We start from the raw sequence: 21,605 nt of genomic DNA, 5'->3' as shown, positions 1-21,605 counted from the left end.
CTGTATTTTCCACTTTTTTTCTTCTGCCACCATCACCACCACTGCTCCTCCTCCTTACCCTGCTGCTCCTCACTTACCTCATGCTCCACCACTCCTTTCCCCTGCTTCATGTAACGCTGCCACTTTGTAGATGGTTCGTGAGCAGTGGGTGGGGGAGAGAGTTCCATGGCTTCTCTCCTTGCTCAAACGAGGAGAGACGCCATAGAATTCCTTACCATTGCATGACCTACTACAAAATGGAGTCCATGCATGCACCATGATTAGACATCAGGGCACATGTGCACCTTCAATTTTTAAGCTGGCTCACACAGTGCTGAGTGATTCTATGGCTTCTCTCCAAGTGAGGAGAGAAGCCACAGAAGAACACATACACACACCACTGCAGGAACCAGCTACTGAGCAGCAGGAGTGAGGAGCAGTGGGGTGAGGAGAAGTGGTGGTGAGGAGTGGCAGGGCAGGAGACAAACAGTGAGGGCAAGGGGCAGCAGGGCAGGAGGAAAACTGTGGGGACAAGAGGTTGCAGGGCAGCAAGCCGTGGGAGTGGGGAGGGGGCAAGGGACAGGTGATAGGGCCCCTGGGGGCATGACGTCCTATGTTCATTGGACACTTTTGAGCACTGCTCACTATGCCTCTGAGGTCTGAGATATTTCTGTATAGTCTGAAAGTTGTAATGGATGCCTGTTTAAAAATGCCTTTCTATATGCATGATAAAGGATGTATTTGAATATTGGACAGGATTATTGGAAGAAAGAAGTGGGGAGGAAGTATGCATTTCTTGAGCTGTTTCATGAGTCAAGTTAGCATCTCACTTTTCAATTTCTGTACTTGCACATTCTTTTTTCACACTACTAACCACTTGAAGCAGTCTTTGAGAGGAAGAAGCTAACTAACAGCAAGAATAGTTTCAGATGCTCCTTGCTTATAATATGCAGATCAAGCCATTCTTATTAACTCAGTTTCCATTTATTTCTCCTACATAGGTAGCAGTGCTGGGATGTTATTTGCAAGCAGCCAAGGTAATTACCATCCAGCAGGGTCCAATTGTTTTCAATTAAAAGCCTGACTGAAGTCTTTAGTTTTTAATACCATTGTGACCATCTGCCTTCACTGAAGTTCATCATTCAACCTGCAAGCAAAAGCAAAGGCCATATCCAAATGCTGTTTAATTAGAAAGACAACTCTTTGTTTTAATTTTGATCCAAGGTTTGTTTGTTAAGCTTAAGGAAAAGACCTAGAAAACCAGCAAGGAGTGACATTATCACAGTTTTGCTCATCGGCAAAAAGATCATGGGCTTTCTGGGATGATTCTGTTGCAGTTACTCTGCAAGAGGAATCCAGCCAACCATCAACAACAAAAGCAGCCCCCACACACTCTTTCCCTTCATACATTTGCAATTCCCACCTTTCACCATCCCTTAACTTAATAAAAGTAGTTCTATGGCACATTTCCCAAATTACCACACAAATCTGCCCAGGCATTATCACACATATACTTGATTCTGATATTAAAAGGGATAGGTAAGAAAGAGCCTTTCACAGCTGGCATGATCCCACACATCAAGTTCGGAATGGGCATCTGCATGGAAATGTCAATCAAGGATCTTGATTGACAGGGTTGCTAACTGTCCCAAATTAAGAGGGATGTCTCCAGGGCTGGGCACACCTAGGTAATTTTGGTGCTCAGACCTGAAGAGCTCTGGAGGGGCCCCCCGCCTGCTCCCTCCTACACACACCTGCACCTCCTCCTCACCACAAGTTTTAAAAACATTAACTTTTTAAAAAAGATTTTTTTAAGGGAACCTGCATTTTTTTAAAAAAAAAAAGTTTTAAAATGCTTTTATTAGTATTATAAGTAAAAACAGAAAGGTTACATCTCTGAGAGTCCAACAAAACCATACATGTTTACATACAAGATCTTGTCCATCAAAAAAACCATAAGAAGAATACAATAATATTAATTGTGTCTAAAAGATCTAAGACTAGGCATCAATAGCCATCAATAAAGAATCTTGAATCCCTCAAGAAAAAATCCCCCTCAACCGAATTGGTCATCATACAGTCAAGCAGTCGGAGAGGACCAACCCAGCCATGACTTACAAAATATAAGTAATGTAAATAATTCAAGCACAGAACCAGACATCCTCAGTGCTCTGCAATATGGGCTCCCACCCCGCAACCCACAAGCTCTGCATTTTTCAAGGGTCTCCCCAGAAGCATGCCACCTCTGCCCCATGGCGCTGAACCTCGGCACCAAAAGCTTCACTAATTCTAGCTGCCATGTGCGTGGCTGGGGTGTGGGGGTGTGTGAGCTGAGCAGGCCTCCCCCACCCCCATGGCGGGGGTTGTGGGTGAAGTGGGAGTGGCTGCTGGGCCTGACCGCTTGGCCCAGCAGTCCTTCAGAACTGCAAGGCGCTCCTTAAGTGCCTGCGCAGTTATGCGACACTCTGTTCTAAGTGCGCAAGTGTGCTGGAGCGCCTGGCGGTTCTCCAGGGCCACTGGGCCCAGTGGCCACTCCCACTCCGCCTGCTGCCACTGCCACCACGGGGGGGGGGCTGTTCAGCTCACCCCTCATTACCCCACACACTCCGGCTGCGCACAAGGCGGCTAGAATTCGTGAAGTTTTTGGCACTGTGGTACAGCACTGCGGGGCAGTGGGGGTGGGGTGGGAGGTGGCAGAAGGGCCCACTGGGCCTTGGGAGGCCACAAACCAAGGGTCCAAGGTCCAGGGGTAAGAGCACCTCTGGACATCCCTCATTTCAGGGAGGAAATGTTCACCCCATTCGAGACTGCATTTTCTCCCACATTTTCATGGCTGAGGCAGGCTGGCAGCCAGCCAGCGGGAAGAAGCAGCAGCAGCCTGCCTTGCATCTCTGCCTTCTCCCCAGTTTAAAAAAAAAACCACACAGAACAAGAAATCTGCCTTGTTGGCTTAGCAGCCACTCAGGGAGATGGATCTTTCGCATTGGTTTTTGATGGGGAGGTGGAGGAGAGGAGGGCTGGCTGGGAAAGGAGTGAAGGAGGGAATAGCGTGGGGAGTCCCAGGCTCCAGCACCAGAGAGGACAGGGAATTGTGCTAGTCCTCTGGGAACAGGTCAGTGCTGGGAGGATCTGTTGGGAGGAGGTTGCAGCCTACACTATGCAAGCCTGCACACAGCAACTACCTTTGGTCCCAACCCAAGCCCCTGCACAAATTGGAGGCTGAGCTCTGCCTGCAATCTGTCCCCAGCATTCCTCAGACACTCTCTGATGCCAATCTTATTGGATTATCCGATGGCACATAGATTCTGTCACCTTAAGTGGCGCAGTGGGGAAATGTTTGACTAACAAGCAGAAGGCTGCCATTTCAATTCCCCGCTGGTATGTTTCCCAGACTATGGTAAACACCTATATCGGGCAGCAGCGATATAGGAAGATGCTGAAAGGCGTCATATCACACTGCGCAGGAGCAGGCAATGGTAAACCTCTCCAGTGTTCTACCAAAAGAAAACCACAGGGCTCTGTGGGCGCCAGGAGTCGAAATCGACTTGACGGCAGACTTTACCTTTACCTTACATAGATTCTACATAGGGATTAGTTATTTAGAATCTATGTGACATCAAATAATCTAATCTCCATTATTCCCTATGGGAGAAATAATAAAACTGAGTGGTGTCTCAGAAGACAAACTATATTAAAAACTGGGGAGTGGGGTGCCAGAGAAAAATTGGCCAAGGGTGCCACAATCCCTTGAGCTGGCACTGAGGAGGAAAGGAAGCAAGCATGCGTTCTCCATGTGGATGTTTCCCCCACTCTCTTGTTCCCCCTCTTCTGTCTTTTCAATAGCAGAGCAAACTAAAACTGCTTTGCTACTCTTGTTGTGGTGCCTTAGAAGAATTAGAAATGAGCATATTGATTGTGTGTAGCTTTTGAATGGCTGAGCTCTCTTCCTGGCTCCTGTACTGAATTTATTGTGCCAGAGTTCTTCTCACTGCAACCAGGGGCGTAGCTTAAATTGAGTGAAAGGGTTCAAAGAACATGGGGCCCCCAGCTCCTGAGGGCCCTCCAGCTCCACCCCTCCCTATTTTCTCCATTGTCTCCCTCAATCTGAGGGGCCGCCAGAGAGGGGGATGAACACGTCCCTACCTACGCCCCTGGCTGCAACAACTTAAACAGGGAATTAAAGCGGTGTCCGGGGGGGGGGGGAGACTTTTAAAGTTCCTTCTTTCCCCCAGTTCTTTTGTGCCAAAAAGAAGATGCTGCTAGCAAGGTGGGGAGGTCTTGTTGCTTTGTCTCCAGAGTCCAGCCAGAGCATGGAGGAGACTGAGAGTTCGTCTGCTGCTAACTCACCTGGAGCTCCCTGTGGGTGTGATGACTGCTGGAGACGAAAAGAGCTCAACTTGGGGCTCTTTTGCCATTGCTGGTGGACTATTGCTCCCATCATTCCCAGATGTTGTGGCTCAGGATAATGGGAATGATAGTCCAACAGCAAGTAGAAAATCCTTGATTTTCTGGCTATCCTTGATCTGGGGAATAGTTTGGGCAAGGTGAGCAAAAGGTAGATAGGGATTTGCTTGTAGGTTTCTGGGTGGTGCATGGTTTTGACTCCCACCTTTCTTCTTAACATTATTTATTTTGTTTTAAGAACTTGATGACCCTCTCCTCTGCTCTCCCCCTCACCCTGTGTGCTTCTGCAACAGCAACCAGAACAGCTTGCAAGTAAACGTCCACCATGAGATGTAAAATACTTGCAGGGGGGGGGGCATTTTATTCATTTTGCTATGTAAACTATTTTGATAACTTTTTGGTTGAAAAGTGGTATCATATAATTATGTTCTCAATAATAAGAATGCTGCCATTATTCAATATTTTTACATTTATATTCCACTCTTCCTCCAAGCAGCCAATAGCATTCTCTCTCTCTCTCTCTCTCTCTCTCTCTCTCTCTCTCTCTCTCTCTCTCATACACGTCACTGATACTCAGGCTCTTGAGTACCATTGCATATACCCCCTGGCCCCACCCCCAGCCCCAAACTTGTGTCCCTCATTCTGGCAATGAAATGTTGGCAACCCTATCCTATTATACCTGATGGATACCTCCATTAATGTAGCTGAATCTATATGAAGCTGCTATATACTGAGTTAGACCTGATCCAAACTATTGCTTTAATAAAACTAAGACATTTATATGTTTCAATTTCATTAAATATATGTACAGAACATTATGGTTTTATGTGGTAAACATATTTCATGTTCTTAAAGCTGGTTTAGGTTTCATGAGAAAGTTAAGAATTGCATATATTTCAACTCCCCCCTCCATTTTTTATGGTTGCAGATAAATGGTTCCATTGATTTAGAAATTCCAGAATTCTTTTTCTCTCACACTATGAACTCCAAAACCAAGTAAAAGGAACCAGTGTTCCTCATGGGCAATGGGGCACCTAACTGGGTTCCCCATTAAGTGGTGACTCCACGTTCACATACCACAAAGCCCATTCACTTCTCAAGATCAGTGATGGAGATCTTGCTGAGAGTCCCCTCCTCATCCTCCAGGGCAGTGAGACTTGGGAAGCTGATCCAAGATCTTCTTGGTGGTGACCCAGTTATTGTTTTTCTTTACCAGAGAAGATGTGGTTTCTAGGAAGCAGTCATAACTGTTTTATTACTGCAAGTTGACCTTCAAGAATGTAGATTTCAGTGGGATTTAGTACTTCTTCCTTGCTCAGCTGAATGATCAGGTGCAAGGACAAGTTCCACTGGCTACATGCATATTTTCTCCGTCCTTTTTTTATGCTGCCAACGAGCCAGATTTTTTTTTAACTAGCTCAGCTGGTTAAGGAGTGTCTAGGCTGTTCTCAGTGAATACTTATTGTCAAAAGTGGAATACCAGTTATTTCCCCTACACCATTTTACCACACCACTCATTTCCCCATGTCTAAGCTACATGTAGATGACCAAAGCATTCTCGGTGCTCTTGTACAGCTGGACATCTATTCCTTTACCACTGGGCTCTGCCCCTTACCACTGGGCTCCAACCACTCTAACCCATCCATCTCCACCCCTAGGCCTTACTCAGGTACCAGAATCAAGGATCAGCAGCCCTAATCCATGCCTGTGATTGCCTAGGGCAGGGGTTCCCAACCATGGGGCCACAGATGTTGTTGAACCAAAACGCCCATCATACCTAGTCACAATGGCCAAAGGTCATTGTGAGCTGGGGCTGATGGGAGTTGCACTCCAACAATATCTGGGGAACCATAGTTGGGAACCCCTAATCTAGGATTTAAGCCTTGCTGCACAAGGCTATGCATGTTTAGTCAGAAAGAAGCCCCATATGTTCAATGGGGCTTATTCTCAGCTAAATAATGTACAGAGGATGGTAACTTAAATTAGTTCAGTGTTCAAGAGTGCCAGCAACAAACTCATGTGGACTAGATTTAATGTGAAGTTATTATAACTGCATGCCAGGAGTACACACACATAAACCTCCAAGACCTGCAATACTATCAACAAAACGTGCTTAGTGCTTACAAAATAAACACACATAAGATCATTAGAAAAAGCAAGAGACTAGGTCAGATTCTGGTCTCATTTGCTTGCATGCAAGTTAGGTAGGAGTTCTGCAGCAGCTGCTGTGGTCTTTGAATTGTCACTAGCACATACTGATCATAGACTGCAAAAATGTAAGAAACTCTTACTCTGCCCACAAAAATGGGGCTAAATTGGTAGGGTGTACCTTGTGTATTGAAAATATTCCTAACCATTGCAAATGCTACCCAAACTGAAGGTAGCCCACATTCTAAAGATGTAATTACACACCAGGCTACAATTGCTCCATGAGCAGCATTCAAGCCTAACCAATAGGCACTATGAAAAACAAGCCCAAACAAGAGTTGAGCAAATATTGCTTACATGATGCAAGCGTGGGAAGAGAGCTTTTATACATTTCACTTATTTTTTTTTCTGTATTTAAGCTAAGCATTTTAAAGACTCTTTTCCAGTTAAAAAGAAAAGAAACTTAAATCAAGCACTTGTACAGAGTCCCATTGATTAATGCACACAGTTAAGCATGTGCACTAAACTCCCCCATTACAATCAAGAGGCATGTAAAAGTTATGCCCTGATTTAATAATATTGCAGATAATAAAAATTTATTTATATTATAGAGCTCCAGGTCGGAACATACTGGTGTGGCTAAATAAGGTTTCCGTATATTCTAAGTGGAGAGAGAGAGCAATATCACTCAAATGTGCCTTAGAGAAATCCTCTCTTCATATACATTTGCTCAAGCATTTAGATCAACTGGTAGGGTCCAACTCCTTGGCTGAAGCAAGGCTGCCATCTAGAAGGACCAGGGACTTTTCAATGGTGACACCCAGCTTTTTTTGTAGAATATCCTCCATACTGGGACCTACACTGCTGGCTCTGTGTTGATTTTAGGAAGCAAATGAACCCCTTTTTGTTTCACCAGACCTTTGGAGATTATGTATCCGCGGGGGCAGAGTTAGCTTCTGCTACTTTATGAGCCATTTCTCACGAGCAGTGAGAAATGGCAATATTATGAGCCATTTCTCTTTATGAGCCATTTCTCACAAGCAGTGAGAAATGGCAATATTGTTTGCAGGGAGGAAGCCCTAAAGAGTTCGCCCAGATGAGCACCAGCCACTGCCAGTAGCTCTGAGAAAACATCTCTTATCGTTTAATCCACATCACCAGAAGCCAATAGAAGGTTTCCCCCCCCCCCAATTCTTCCAAGTTGTAACTAAATTAAGAATGTAGTTGTAGAAAAATGCATACCTAAAATTCTATATTGTGAATATTGAATCATGCCTCCCTATTTTGAATTCATGTGAAATTTCATTTCAGTCCTTGCTAGCTATTCAAGCCTTGCTAGCTCTGTGTCTTATCCTAGTGGCACCTCTGCTTGTGGCATAATATCATCTGGATTATATTGGCTAATTGGATGATATGGACTAATTGGATTACTGAAGTACCTAGGAAATCACATTAGAAATTGTTAGCATTTCTCTATTTCTCAGCAGGAAGAACAGCTCAAACTGTTGCCTTGCTGTACTTCCTGGGGACATCTGTGGTCTAAAAGAAGAGATGTTTTGTTTTCAAAATGCAAATGTTGCCTTTCCCTTCTGCTGAAACTCAACTTTTGTAATTAAAACCATGGCCAGTGGTATATACCATAGGCACACTGTTGGCTTTGAAATGGCTTGCACTCATGGCTTATTGCCCTCTGTAACCGATAAAGGGACCCAGTTGTGCACACAGTTCACTAGGCTAGTGTCTAAAGATTTAATATTCACATAAAAACCAAACATTGAAAAGTATCCAAGAAACTGAAGATTCAAGCCAAGCTTATAGAGCAACGTTGGGATTCTGAGAAGTAGACATCTGCAAGTAAATTTCTGGATGATTTTTTAAAAACTTCATATTTAACAGCACTAAATCACTTAACTAATTTCAATCAATATAATTAATTGATCCATCCAATTTAGAAAATCAGTGATAAACATGGATAGAGGGTATTAAATATTTTTCAAATGCACTAAGAGTACCGTATAGTTATTTAAATTCAATATTTATTTAAATCTAGTAGTTAGGAGCGTAGTTATTTAAACTAAAATTAAATTTTTAAAACAGTAGTCCATCAACTATTCAAACTGGATCAAATTTTTATTTGTGATCTCAAATATCAATTTGCCCTTTGTTGCATTCTATCCAGTATATTTTATGTTTTGTTGTTTGTCCCCCTGTGGGGAATCCTTCAGAAAGTGTGGGAGGCGGAATCAGAAAGAAAAAGGGAGGGAAAGGAGAAGAAGAAAATGAAGTTGCTTCTGAATAAACTCTTTGTTAAATCTGTATAAGATTCCTTTGTGTAAATAAAACTATAAGACACACTTAAACATGAATTGTAAACCTGCTCACTGAACTACCCCAAAAGTAATTTTTCTTTGGACTTTATCGCTAGCCTGGACAATATGACATCCCCATTTTAATCTGTGACCATTTTTGATGACTTGGGAAGGGTTGAAAGAGGGCTGAAAACCTAACAGGAAATTCTTTCATCATCCTTGATAGCCATTTAAAAATGCACAAAATTAAGAGCATTTTTATATTGTGAATTAAGGCTGTCATGGCTTTTCCTGGGTACAATTTTGGGAATTGTACCCAGCTGCCAATGCTCTATGGTGTAATTGATTACATTTAAACAGATTTAAAATAGACTTGTTTTACAGTATAAATGTGCTCTAAGATTCATAATTGTTCTGCTTCGGATAGGATCAATCTTAATTTCCCTACTTTCTGAACTCCACAAAAGTTATCTGTGATGTTTTACACCATCATATATTCATGAATCAGTACTAATATATTGTTTGTGTGTGTACACATGCATACACTGCAAAGCTCTTTCTTCTTTGCCAAAACATATGGAGAAGGCAAACATGTTACATAAAAAGCTAGAGAAAATGGAGACTCCCTCAAACTACCTGTGCTTATCCTTGTTCTTGTCCTTGGTAAAACAGCTTGCAATTTAAAGAAATAAACACACATCCAGGTAACCCACCCACCCCCAGAAAAAAAAACAACCCAATACAAAATAACTAGAGTCAGTATAGGATCATAGATGGCTACCTGTTTTTCTTTCAAATTTGTTCATTTTCCTTGTAGAACTCTTATTTTCCATTATTAAGCTTTGCCATTTTATATAGCTTAAAATATAACAGAACTGACAATGCTAGCAAAGCCCAGACCCTGCAATATACAAAATGAATAAAGAGGGGAAATGATATTGGTTTATCAGTTTATATTTGTCTACAGTAGTAGCAATAACATATCTATTTTATTGCTACCTGCAATAGGATAACTGGGTCCTTTGTGCTCTCAGTTGTAGACTATTTCAGGGATAGTGATAAAGCAGAAACTGACATGGTAAGGTTTAAGCAACATCTCTCTCTCTCTCTCTCTCTCTCATATGTACATAGCTTTTCTTTCTTTATTCTTTTGGTAGTTGCAGCATTCTTCTCCAGAACTGATATTACCTGTAATAATAAATAATACAATTGTTGATATTATCCTGAGAAGGCATAAAATTGCTGATAAGATTCTGAAGGAAAAGCAGTCCATGGGAAATGCAGTAGTGTTCGCAGTAGTGAACAATACATTGTCATCAGTTAAGTAGACTCATAAACCCAGTTCGGATATCACACTGAACTATGGTTTCATCCTAATTCCACATGATGTGCATGAGCTTCTTGCACCTGTGCTCTTCTCCCTTCCCTTCATGTGCAAGGGAAGAGGTTTTCTACTTTCAGTCTCTGTTTAGAACAATCAGGGATTTGCCATGACACCCAAGCTCAGCAAATCCCAGCTTGTTCTATTCAGAATTTCTGGACATGCCAGGATGTGCAACTGGAATTAAGTCAGAAAGAAATCATAGCTCCACATGACATTTGAACCAAACCATCAAGTCAAAGGAGACCAAAAATACCATCTCTCCCAACTCTACACTCACAAGGAACGACCATCCACATACTTACTTCCCAGAGGCCAACCTGCCAAATCAAGAGCTCCAGTTATCCAACAATGCTTTGTTAGAAAGCAGGGTGGAACTATGTAAAGCCTTCTGTGATCCTTACTTTGCCTTCTTGACAGGTGTGCACCAAAGGGCCTCAGAATGGCAATTCATGCACCAGAAAGGCATCTCCTTCCATAACAACTACCCATCTGGGCTTCAGACATAAGCTTAAGAGCTAAGATTGGACTTTTTCTAGTTTTCTCATAGAAAATTCCCCTTTTTATTTATTTATTTTACACTTATTTATTTTTTACATTTATATCCTGCTCTTCCTCCAAGGAGCTCAGAGCAGTGTGCATGCTTATTTTTATCCTCACAACAACCCTGTGAGGTAGGTTAGGCTGAGAGATACATGACTGGCCCAGAGTCACCCAGTGAGTTTCATGGTTGAATGGGGTTTCGAACTCAGGTCTTCTCAGCCCAAGTCCAACACTCTAACCACTATGCTATGCTGGCTGACCTGCCCAGACCTGCAACCTACCTGCATGATGTTTCTGTACCAATACCATTTATAATACACCAGCATAGCTGTCATTGTATTAACTTCATGAACTCATGAAATCAAGCTTCTGATACAGATAAGGTCTGGAACATCATAACAACAAGAAGAAAGAACAAAAGCTAAGATCCAAATTTTAAGGCGCTACTTTAGATATACCAAAGGGCATGTCCAGTGAGACTTTGTTTTTAGGGAGCTGCACAAAATTCACCCAAATTCAAATGGAATTTCAATCAATTCAATTTGGAACCATTGAACAGAGTGGAGATTCATTTGAATTGATTTGAATTCACCCGAATTCAAAGAAAATTTGGGCAAATTTGCTCAAATGTGATTCAACTTGATTCAAATTTGGGCAAATTTGAATCAATTTGAATGAATATCCACTCTGTTCAATGGTTCCAAATCAAATTGGTTCAAATTTTAATTGAATTTGGGTGAATTTTGTACACATCCTTATTTGTTTTCCTTCAGACAGCAGATGCTTTTGCTTAGGTGTGTGCATGGATGATTTTCTGCAGATTGGTCCAAATTCAAACTGAATTCAAATCTCACTGCAGGTTTGCAAATTGGTTCAGTCAAACCAACCAGCTGCACAATTGTTTCGATGAATCCACTTGAACTGGTTCAAAGTGGTTCACCCATAGGGAATAATGGGGAACTCAAACCACCTCATTGTTCCCCATGGGAAGCTCCTAGGGATACCAAAGTGGGTTGAATGACAGGACATGATACCCAACATCCAGCCTCAGCCTGCAAAACAATTAGGCAACCAGGTGGTTTTTAAACATTTTTTAAAAAATTTATCTGAGTCATTATAGGTTATTGAACTAATGACCAGGATAAAATTCAAAAATTCATTTAAAATTGCTCTGGTGGTAGGTAGCACCCATCATGACCTACCACTAGGAGCTGCCCATGGGGGGAAATGGGGTGGTTCATGTTCCCCATTATTCCCTATGGATGTAACAGTGCACTGCACACACACACACACACACACACCCCACACAAGTTTTGAAACACAGTAAAAAAAAAGGGAATCTCAATCTGTCCCTCCCAAAACAGAATATGGTGGATTTCCACAATGAACATAGGAACATAGGAACCTGCCATATACTGAGTCAGACCATTAGTCTACCTAGCTCAGTATTGTCTTCACAGACTGGCAGTGGCTTCTCCAAGGTTGCAGGCAGGAATCTCTCTCAGCCCTATCTTGGAGATGCCAGGGAGGGAGCTTGGGACCTAGATGCTCTTCCCAGAACAGCTCCATCCCCTGAGGGGAATATCTTACAGTGCTCACACTTCTAGTCTCCCATTCATATGCAACCAGGGTGGACCTTGCTTAGCTAAGGGTCAGGTGCGGCTCGTGAACTCTCCTCCAGGGGGGCGGTGGGCGGCTTCTTTAAGGGTAAATTGATCCGGTGCTCCATGCCACCCAGCAGCCCCTGTGGTGGGGAATCGCCTCCACCACTCACCTGGATGCCGCAGAGGCAAGCCGCCGCCAACGGCCAGGTGAGTGGCGGAGGCGATTCCCCACCACGGGGGCTGCTGGGTGCTCTCCCTTTTCCGCTCTCCACCTGCCACCCCACATGCTGCAGCGAGTGGTTTCCCTGTACAGAGAAATGCCTGCCCAGCCAAGCCATTGTGCTATCAGCGAGGGGCATGTGAGAAGCTGCTGCACGTAGCTGGAAGAGGGAAATTGATTGATACAAGTCAAAGCAACCTGAGCTCAGCAAGAGTGCTGGGGGTGGGGGCATCTCTGTAAAGGGATGAATGCAGGAGTGGCAGCCTTAAGAAGTCAGACGCTGCCACGCCCTCTTCCCCAACACCATGCCCAGGAAATGGTGGGAGATGTCCTTCCTTGGGTCCTCGTCACGAGGGGGGTTTGATGAGTCCATTAGGATCACAGAGTTCATGAGCCGCACCTGCTAAGGGGACAAGTCATGCTTGCCACCACAAGACCAGCTCTCTTCTGTGCCTACCTGTGTTGTAGTAACATCATCATTGGCACAGGTTTTGCTCTCTCTCACACACACTAGCATTGCAGCTACCACAGCATATAGCCACCCACAAGCTCAACTAGAGCAACTTCAGCCACATTTTTAATGAGTAGTGCACCTTGCAAATGCAGAATCAGGTGGTAGAGCAGACCAGAACAGTGAATGAAGCACAAGGACCAACATGGAGCTCACAGTGGTCACCAAGCAATATTACACACATACACGGAGCTGCCACTATCCATTTCTCACCATAATACTATCTCACAAACAAAACAAAACACAACTCAAGGTAGGAAGGCACCCAAGTTCTGCCTTTGTCCATCTGAGATGCAGCAAAACCTGATAGTCGTAGCAGCAACAGCACAGCAAGCATGCCATATTATACTCAGTGCTGAGAAAAGAAAACCACAGACTTTCTTGAGAATAACTCTTCTTTCTTATCCACTGACGCCATATAAATCCCATGTATGTGTCATGTCTGGATAATAAGGCATGGCCTCAGATTGGCTAGGCCCCAGCAGATAGCCTACCTGACTGACATATGTCAGGACACCAGGACACCTCCTCATCATAGGCCATGGTTGGGTGGTGTATGCATGTCTGTGCTGCTTGGGGGGAAAGTTAAAACACAAAATCAAACCTCCTGCCTGCTCCATTGCAGCCATTGTGGCCCATTGGTGCTGGGCCACAGGGCACCAGTCGATCATCATCATCCATTTATTTATTAGAGACATTTAATATACCGCCCACTCCAAAGACCAGTGCACAACAAGATGCAGTGCACAACAAGATGCAAACAGGCAACATTAAAAATTACATTCTAAATTAAAAACTAAAATAACTACCAAAGAACAGAAAAATAAACTACAGGCCAAAAGCCTGGCGAAAAAGAAAAGTCTTCAATAGAGATTTGAAGATTGGTAAAGAAGGGGCTAGCTGGATCTGTAGGGGGAGAAAGTTCCAAAGGGGTGAGGCAGCAACCGAAAGAGCCCCGAACTTCTCAGAAATAAGGGACCGACAGAAGGGCCATCTGAGATTATCTAACCGGATGAGATGTAACTAGATGGGAGAGGCGGGTCTGTAGGTAGACAGGCGCCAAACCCAGCAAGGCTTTGAAGGTCAAAACCAGGACCTTAAATTGAGCTCGAAAGTGAATAGGCAACCAGTGCAATGACTGTAGGAGAGGTGTTACGCTGCCATATTTTCTGGCACCCATCAGTAGGCGAGCCGCTGCATTCTGGACCCACTGCAGCTTCCCGAACATCCTCAAAGGTAACCCTGGATAGAGAGCGTTACAATAATCTAAACAAGAGATAACAAGGGCATGGGTCACTGTCATTAATGCCTGCCGATCAAGATAAGGGTGTAATTGGTGAACCAGATGAAGCTGGGCAAAAGCAATTCTGGCCACAGCTTCCACCTGCTGCTCAAGCAGGAGGCACGAGTCCAAAAGGACCCCTAATCGTGAACAAGCTCTTTTGAGGGCAGCACCACCCCATCTAAAACAAGGTTCACATCCAGCTGTTGGCCGTTACGAGGGCTAGTAATTCAGTCTTAGTGGGATTCAGTCTGAGCTTGTTTTGATTCATCCAGACCTTAATAGCTTCCAGGCATTGAGTAAGCACAGAAACAGTGTCCCCAAAATGGTCTGACATGGCAATATATAGCTGAGTATCATCAGCATATTGATGAAATCTCACCCCAAACTGGGAAATGACCTGACCCAGCAGCTTCATGTAGATGTTAAAAAAGACAGGGGCAAGAACTGAACCCTGGGGAACTCCATAAAGGAGTGGAGCACCTGTCCTCAATGCATACCGACTAGACACGCCCGCTAAGGTAAGAACGGAACCACTGTAAGACAGTGCCCCCGATACCCAACCTACGCAGGCAGTCGAGAAGGATAGCATGGTTGATAGTGTCAAAAGCCGCTGAGAGATCTAAAAGGACCAAGAGAGGGACACTACCCTCATCAAGGTCCCGAAGAAGGTCATCTGCCAGAGCGACCAGTGCTGTCTCTGTGCTATGCCGAGGCCTGAAGCCCGACTGATAAGAATTAAGATAACTAGTTTCTTCTAAGACTTTCTCGAGCTGGGCACATACAACCCTTTCTAACACCTTTGCTAAAAAAGGGAGGTTGGAGATTGGCCTATAGTTGTCAAGGACCTCAGGATCCAGGGAGGGTTTCTTCAAGTGAGGGCGAACTATTATCTCTTTAAGGGCTGCTGATACAAAACCCTCATGTAACAAGGAGTTAACCAACTCCCGTAGCAAAGAATTAACATTCCCACCGGCTGTTCTAACCAGCCAGGAGGGGCAAGGGTCCAAGCAACATGTTGCTGCACCCATACCCGAAAGGATTGTGTCCATGTCTTCGACCAACTCAAAGGTGTCCCATATAACTCCACAGGGCGGAATCTCCTCTATCTGATCAGATCCTACAGAAGTAGAGTCCAACTCTAGCCGAAGGTAGGTGACTTTATCAGCAAAGAATTGAGCAAATTGATCACAGTGGCCAGATTGAACATCTACTGGCTCCTCTCTCCTAAGAAGGGAGTGGGTAATCCAAAATAAGGTCTCTGGGCGAGAGTCAGCTGATGCGATAAGAGCTCTTATTGTCCTGGAATATTCCTGAATATAAGCAAGTAATCGCATTTGGTCAACTTCGGCACCAGTTTTCTTCCAACGACGTTCCAAGCGTCTTCTGGTTTGCTTCATCTCCCTAAGCTCTGGAGAAAACCAAGGGTGGGGAGCATGCGTGTCTTCATGTGTCAGCAGCACTAACGGGCAGACTGTCACTCATCTGGTTTGGGGGTTGGCTAGATTGGAGTGAGCTGCCAGTGGTGTTGAAGTGGGTGTGGATAACCATGAGTCACTCACCCTTCACATCCAGCTCAGGATAGCCCAGCAGGGGGAGGTTGGCCTTCAAGAAGACCAGCTGCTCCACCAAACCAGCATCCAAGTGTAAGCTATGGGGTGTCTACACATCCTTGGCCATGAAGAACACTCTCTTGTTCTGGACACTGGTTGGCGTGCATGAGAAGAACCGTCCAGCAACTGCTACCAAGTCCAACCAGACTTGGCGACTATTTGCCCCAAACTGGATCGGTTACAGCTCCAGGTCTGCCACCAGCTCCTGCAGGTACTGCAGAACAGACTGCTCAGCACTGCTGCAGGGCTTGGTGGGCTCCTCCCAAATCCCTGGCAAGACACCAAGGCAGCCCTGTTTGAACCACTGAGTGGAACGCCCAGGAGGAGTTGTTGGTTGCATTGGCACTGCCGGGACACCACACTGCTGGACCAGGAAGCAGTGGTGATGATGTTTCTGGGGGTGGACTGCTCACTAGAACTAGGCACTCCAGTACCCTCCTCCTGGTTCAGACCCAGACTCCTCTCCTTTGCCTGCCTAAGCTCTTGAACCAGGAGGTCCCTCTACCTGGGCAGCTTGTCAGGGGTGATGGTATTGCCCTTCATTGTTGGATCAAATAAGCAGGACAAAACATGCTCTGCCAAATGACCAAATGATATTCTGAGCCACTCCACCACTCCAGTCCTCAGCCAATCTGCCAGGGTGCTTGCTTCCCCAGTGTTCAGCATGGTCTAGAGGTCCCCATTGTCTTCTCCAGGAGAAGAATGGCGGGCAGTGCCTGGCTCATTGTTGCTGTCTCAGCACACAAGCTGTTCATGGCAACCAGGAAAGCTTGACTATCAAGACAACCTCAGAAATGAGTGCCCAGTATTGGATAGGTCACACACTTCCAAGCCATGCCTCTTTGCCAGGGTGTGGATGGATGGTTCTTGCTCCTTAAGGCACTGGAGCAGGAGAAAGGTGGAGTTCCACTGGGTCAGAACATCCTGAGGGATCATAAGTTCCAATAGGTGGAGCTCACACTACCTCTTCCTGAGGATCCACCTACCCTTTTTACTCTGGTGGAAGTGGACTGCTATCTTGCAGCACCTCTCCACAAGAGCAGTCGTGGCAACAGCAGTGATTTCAGAGGGGAGGCCTTGCCATCACCTGGCCTTAGCCTCCTTAAGGCCAAGCGCATCAGACACGACCAGGTGCAGAATGTGTGCCTCACAAAGGATGGACACAAACTGCAGCTGATGGACAGCCCTCGACTTGTTGACACTCTTGTCAGTGACCAGGTACCCTTGGTGAAGGTTTGGCTGCCTGGGCAACCATTCCTCCACCTGACGTTTGATGGCCATCAGCAGCTTATCTGCTGTGTGGTCAGTGTCCATAGAATCTGCATGCAACATAGCCCCCCCTGGGCTTTGCTGCATGGGAGGAGCTGGCTATGCTTCTAGCAACAAGTGTCCCACCAGTGCTCCATCAGGGTAAGGAAAGCAGAATGCATCCCATTATGGCAGGTCCACAGATCCATAGCAAAGTGCACACTAGTGTCAGGTGCTGCTGCATGGAGCAGCCCCAACACAACCTCCCTGCATGCCGGGTACAGGGAGAGCACCACCCACCTGCTGAGGGTAGTGCATGAGGTGATCTTGTAGTTGGGGACAAACAATCAGAGTGTTCTCCACTACCAGGAATGGCTGGTCACCAGTGATCACCTCTCCAATGGTCTGGATTATAAGACAACTCTGGTTGACCAGACCTTCTGCCAATCGACTGCACCCACTGAGCCACTGGTAACCTCCCCTGCTTGAGAGCAGGAGCAGGTGCCTCACCACCACACACCAGGCCTAGTGCTTCCAGCAGGAGCAAGAAGCCCCTGGGTGATGCCATTGCAGGTGCCTCAGCACTGCCGATATCCCAAGATGCTTAGCATCCTTTTCCCTGATGACCTGTGCCCTGCAGTGGGTGCAGACAGCATGTGTAGTAGGGATGTGCGAAACGTTTTGGATACAAAACGTTTTGTACCCAAAACAGCCTGTTTCGGGTGTTTTGTAGACAAAACAAAACACCCATTTTCCAGATCCAAAAGTTTTGTATACAAAACAAAACGTCCCTGTTTCGGCTACAAAACGTTTTGTTGTTTCGGACCTCAATTTTGTGGTGATCTCTGAGTGAGTCTCCATTTTGTGTTTGACATCTCTTTGAATTTCCCACCCTTCCAGCCTTCTGATCAGTGACCTAAATCATGGGCTGACCTGCTGACAATTCCCTCCTTGTTCCCCATTGGCTCTTTTGCTTCTTCCCACTCTTTACTGACCCCACATTGGCCAGGAGAAGGGTTGCTAACCCATGGGGTGCTGGGTTCTGCTGTTTCTATGGTGTTCTGAGTGTAGATTCTCTGGCAACATATGAGAGTGGATTCTTGTTTTTCACTGAAAATCTCATATGCTACCAGAGAATCTACAATGAACACCTCAGAAACAACAAAACCCAGTACCCCACAGACTTGTGGGTATGGGGGTGGTTGGCACCCTATGTGCACTACACAACTCCTTGCTCTGGGCAACTCCAGTGCCCCCCAAGTGGAATTATGGGGCTGCTGAAACCTCCATTATTCCCTATGGGAGAAATCTTAAAGACACGTAAACTTCAACAAATCACAAAAGATCAGCCCTTTGCCCAATTCCTTTGAAATAATTCTGGAAGTTTCCTTGCCCCCATTGGGCACTACCACCCACCACACTCTGCTCTGGATAATCCCTTTCCCCTTGATTTGAAGCGATACATTTGCTGGAATCCCCATTATTCCCTATGGGAAAATTCTTAAAGATGTGCAAACTTAAAAAAAAAAATCAGCCCTTTGCCTAATTGCTTTGAAATTTGGGTGGTAGCTTCCACCCATTGGACAGTACCACCACCACCCACTCTTTTTGCCCTGGAACCCTTTTTAAAAATCCAAATCGATTCGGATTCGGATTCAGAAAATTTGGCTACAAAACAAAACAGGGCTGATTCGGATTCAGAAAATTTGGGTACAAAACAAAATGGGGATGTTTCGATTCGGATACAAATCGAAACAAGAAAATTCCAAAATGCACACCCCTAATGTGTAAGGGCACATAGCGAAGCTCAAAGTAGCCCCACACCATGCTGCCAGTGGAGTCGGTGGTCTGGCCTGGTGTTGGTGGTCCTTCTGGGGATGTGCCCACCACTGCTCCTGGGGGTGCCCACCACTACCACTACCCTCGGTCTGGGGCTAAAAAGGTCAAGGAAGCTCAGCTTCTGCCTCCTGTTCATCCTCAGTCTGGGGGGGCAGGGGTCGTTGCACTGTCAAGGGGGATTGGGGACGATGGTGAGAGTGATCTGGCTGGGCTAGTAGCAGCCAACACAATCACCGCCTCCTCTGCTTCCAAAGGAAGAGCTTATTCCCTAAGAGGGCAGGACCTCCCCCCTAATTCTTGTCAGCCGCCGGCACCAGCATCTGTGCTGCAGGAACCCCCCTTGCCTTCCAAATCAGAGAGCCTGTGGCTGATGCCAGTGGTGAGGGCACTAGCCCCTCCACACATACCCATGTCTACCCCTCCCTCTGCCTGCTACTCTGATGTGCACCCTCCTGGGGGACATCTAGGGGCTTTTAAATTAAAGCCCAAACTCTGGGGGGGGGGAAGTGCCTTTAAGGCAGGTGTTTTTAAAAGGGGCATGGGGCCAGGGTGGGTGGTCTATTGATGCTGTGTATGTAACACACAGTGCTATCTATAGAAGCTAGAAAAATTAAATTCCCCCCAAATAAAGAAGCAGGCTTTATCTGGGGGTGGGGGCTTTTGGGGGGGAGCAAGCAACAATGGGGTAAGTCTAAGGGAAAGGAGGGAGAGGGGATTACTGTGCCCTAAGCTACCCTCCTAACTCGGCTGCCCTACACAGTCCTAGTACCTACCTACCTAAATCCCTTTCCCCAAACTAGGCCCTATTTAAAAGAAAGAACTCTAACTTAACTAAGGGGGTTTGTGGAGGGGGTGGCAGGGCTTACCATTCTGACCACTTCTTTGCTGTCTTCATCTAGAGCCTTACCAGGCGCTCCAGACAATGGGGGCAGAGTTGCCCTGACAACACTTGATAACAAGCCAACCAAGAAGAAAGAAGAACACAAGCCAATCAGAAGGCAGTGGCAAAAAAAACCCCAATCAGCAAGCGGAAAACAAGAAGACAAAAGCCCTCCCAAAGCCTGCCTGGGGCCGCCATGGCTGCTCAGACCACTGAACCGGTTCACTTTGAACCGGGTTCACTTTGGGTTGATCTCAGACCAGTCCCCTTTCCCAAAGGGTGGTCCAGTTCAGGATCGAACCACTCGAGCTTGCCTGGTTTGCAGGAGACTGGTTCGCGAACCAGGAAGCAGACTGTGATGCACATCCCTACTTTTGCCATAATATTACAACCTGGTTTTAAACATCTCCAGGATATCTACCATTTGTGAAATATACATCTATTGGTGGATGAATCTAGTCTTGTGATTCTCTGAGTTTTGGTCATAGCTCTAAAAAATCTCTGGGAATTAAAAAAAAAAATAGAGAAAGAGGAGGAAGAAATCAAGGAGGAAATGCACCCAGTTATTCTAAAGAAGTAATAAAAGATGGCTCCTTTCACTGAAAAGTATAGCAGAGTGATACATCATTACTGATTCTTGAACTGGCATATATTGTAAGAAAACATTAGTTAACTCCCAAGTACATTGAAAATGCTCAACTTCTGAAAATTTTCCATCAGTGCCAGGCACTTGGCATTCTCACAACATTCCATATGGCAAGTCCAATTCTTCCAGCTCAGCAATATGGTGGTATTTGCTTCCAGCACTGCATGAAATATCACTTTTTCTATCCACTCCACCTCTGAGTCAACAATCATTACACTGCATTTATTATTATTATTATTATTATTATTATTATTATTAGATTTCTATACCCTAACCCTTCCAAAAATGGCTCAGGCTTTATACATTGTATAAATGGTTTTATACACTTTAAAAGATTTTGAGACACGTTTCACAGGCAGTTGGGCTGGAAGGAAGGAAAAAAGTGCTGCTTCCATGGGAAAAAATAGACATATACTCTTGAGGTGGCTTTCCTACAGATTAGATTTTTAAATATATTTGCTCTGTTTCTTATTTACTTTGTAGTTCATACCTGAAACAACGTGACTAATCTCAGTGACCAGTGAACATGGACAGTTCTTCTATGTCAGTGATTCTCAACATTGGGTCCCCAGATGTTATTGGACTTCAACTCCCATAATCCCCAGGCCCAGTGGCCTTTGGTTGAGGATATGGGAGTTGAAGTCCAATAACATCTGGGGACCCAACATTCCCTGTTCTATGTGACAAGGGGTGGCAAATTATTGAGGTGCCAGCAGAGTGGCAAGATGTCCCCTGCCACTTCACCAGCCTCCTTCTACTAACTGCTGACAACTGCCAGCAACCCTGCTCTTCACCAAGTGAGAGCAGCTCTGTGATGGAGTTTCTTCCACCTCTTCAGCTTCCTTTGTTGTGATGACAACACATCATTAGCATGCACCCTCCTACTGCTCTCTCATGCCTTTGGGCTAGTTATGAAAAGGGGGAGAAAGCAGAAGAGCAACTGTGAATCAAGTTTACTTGAAAAAGTAGACTTGTTTCACAGTTTGTGAAAAAAGGGA

General features: G+C 45.2%; 1 long non-coding RNA gene across 1 annotated transcript in view; it reads right to left on the bottom strand.

Annotated features, from left to right (window-relative positions):
- Positions 1-978: 978 nt before the first annotated feature.
- The window catches only part of LOC128339922 (uncharacterized), a 36,470-nt gene continuing 15,843 nt past the window's right edge, over positions 979-21,605 (bottom strand). The window contains exons 2-4 of the long non-coding RNA XR_008313328.1: positions 9,840-10,028; positions 9,622-9,741; positions 979-1,126 (exon numbers count right to left, since the gene is read on the bottom strand). This is a non-coding gene — a long non-coding RNA (uncharacterized LOC128339922). The remainder of the gene's footprint in view (positions 1,127-9,621; positions 9,742-9,839; positions 10,029-21,605) is intronic.

This window comes from Hemicordylus capensis, chromosome 1 (genome assembly GCF_027244095.1).
Source record: "Hemicordylus capensis ecotype Gifberg chromosome 1, rHemCap1.1.pri, whole genome shotgun sequence".
Lineage (NCBI taxonomy): Eukaryota > Metazoa > Chordata > Lepidosauria > Squamata > Cordylidae > Hemicordylus > Hemicordylus capensis.
Note: the sequence above shows the minus strand (reverse complement) of the source record. Positions and strands in the feature narration are given on the sequence as shown.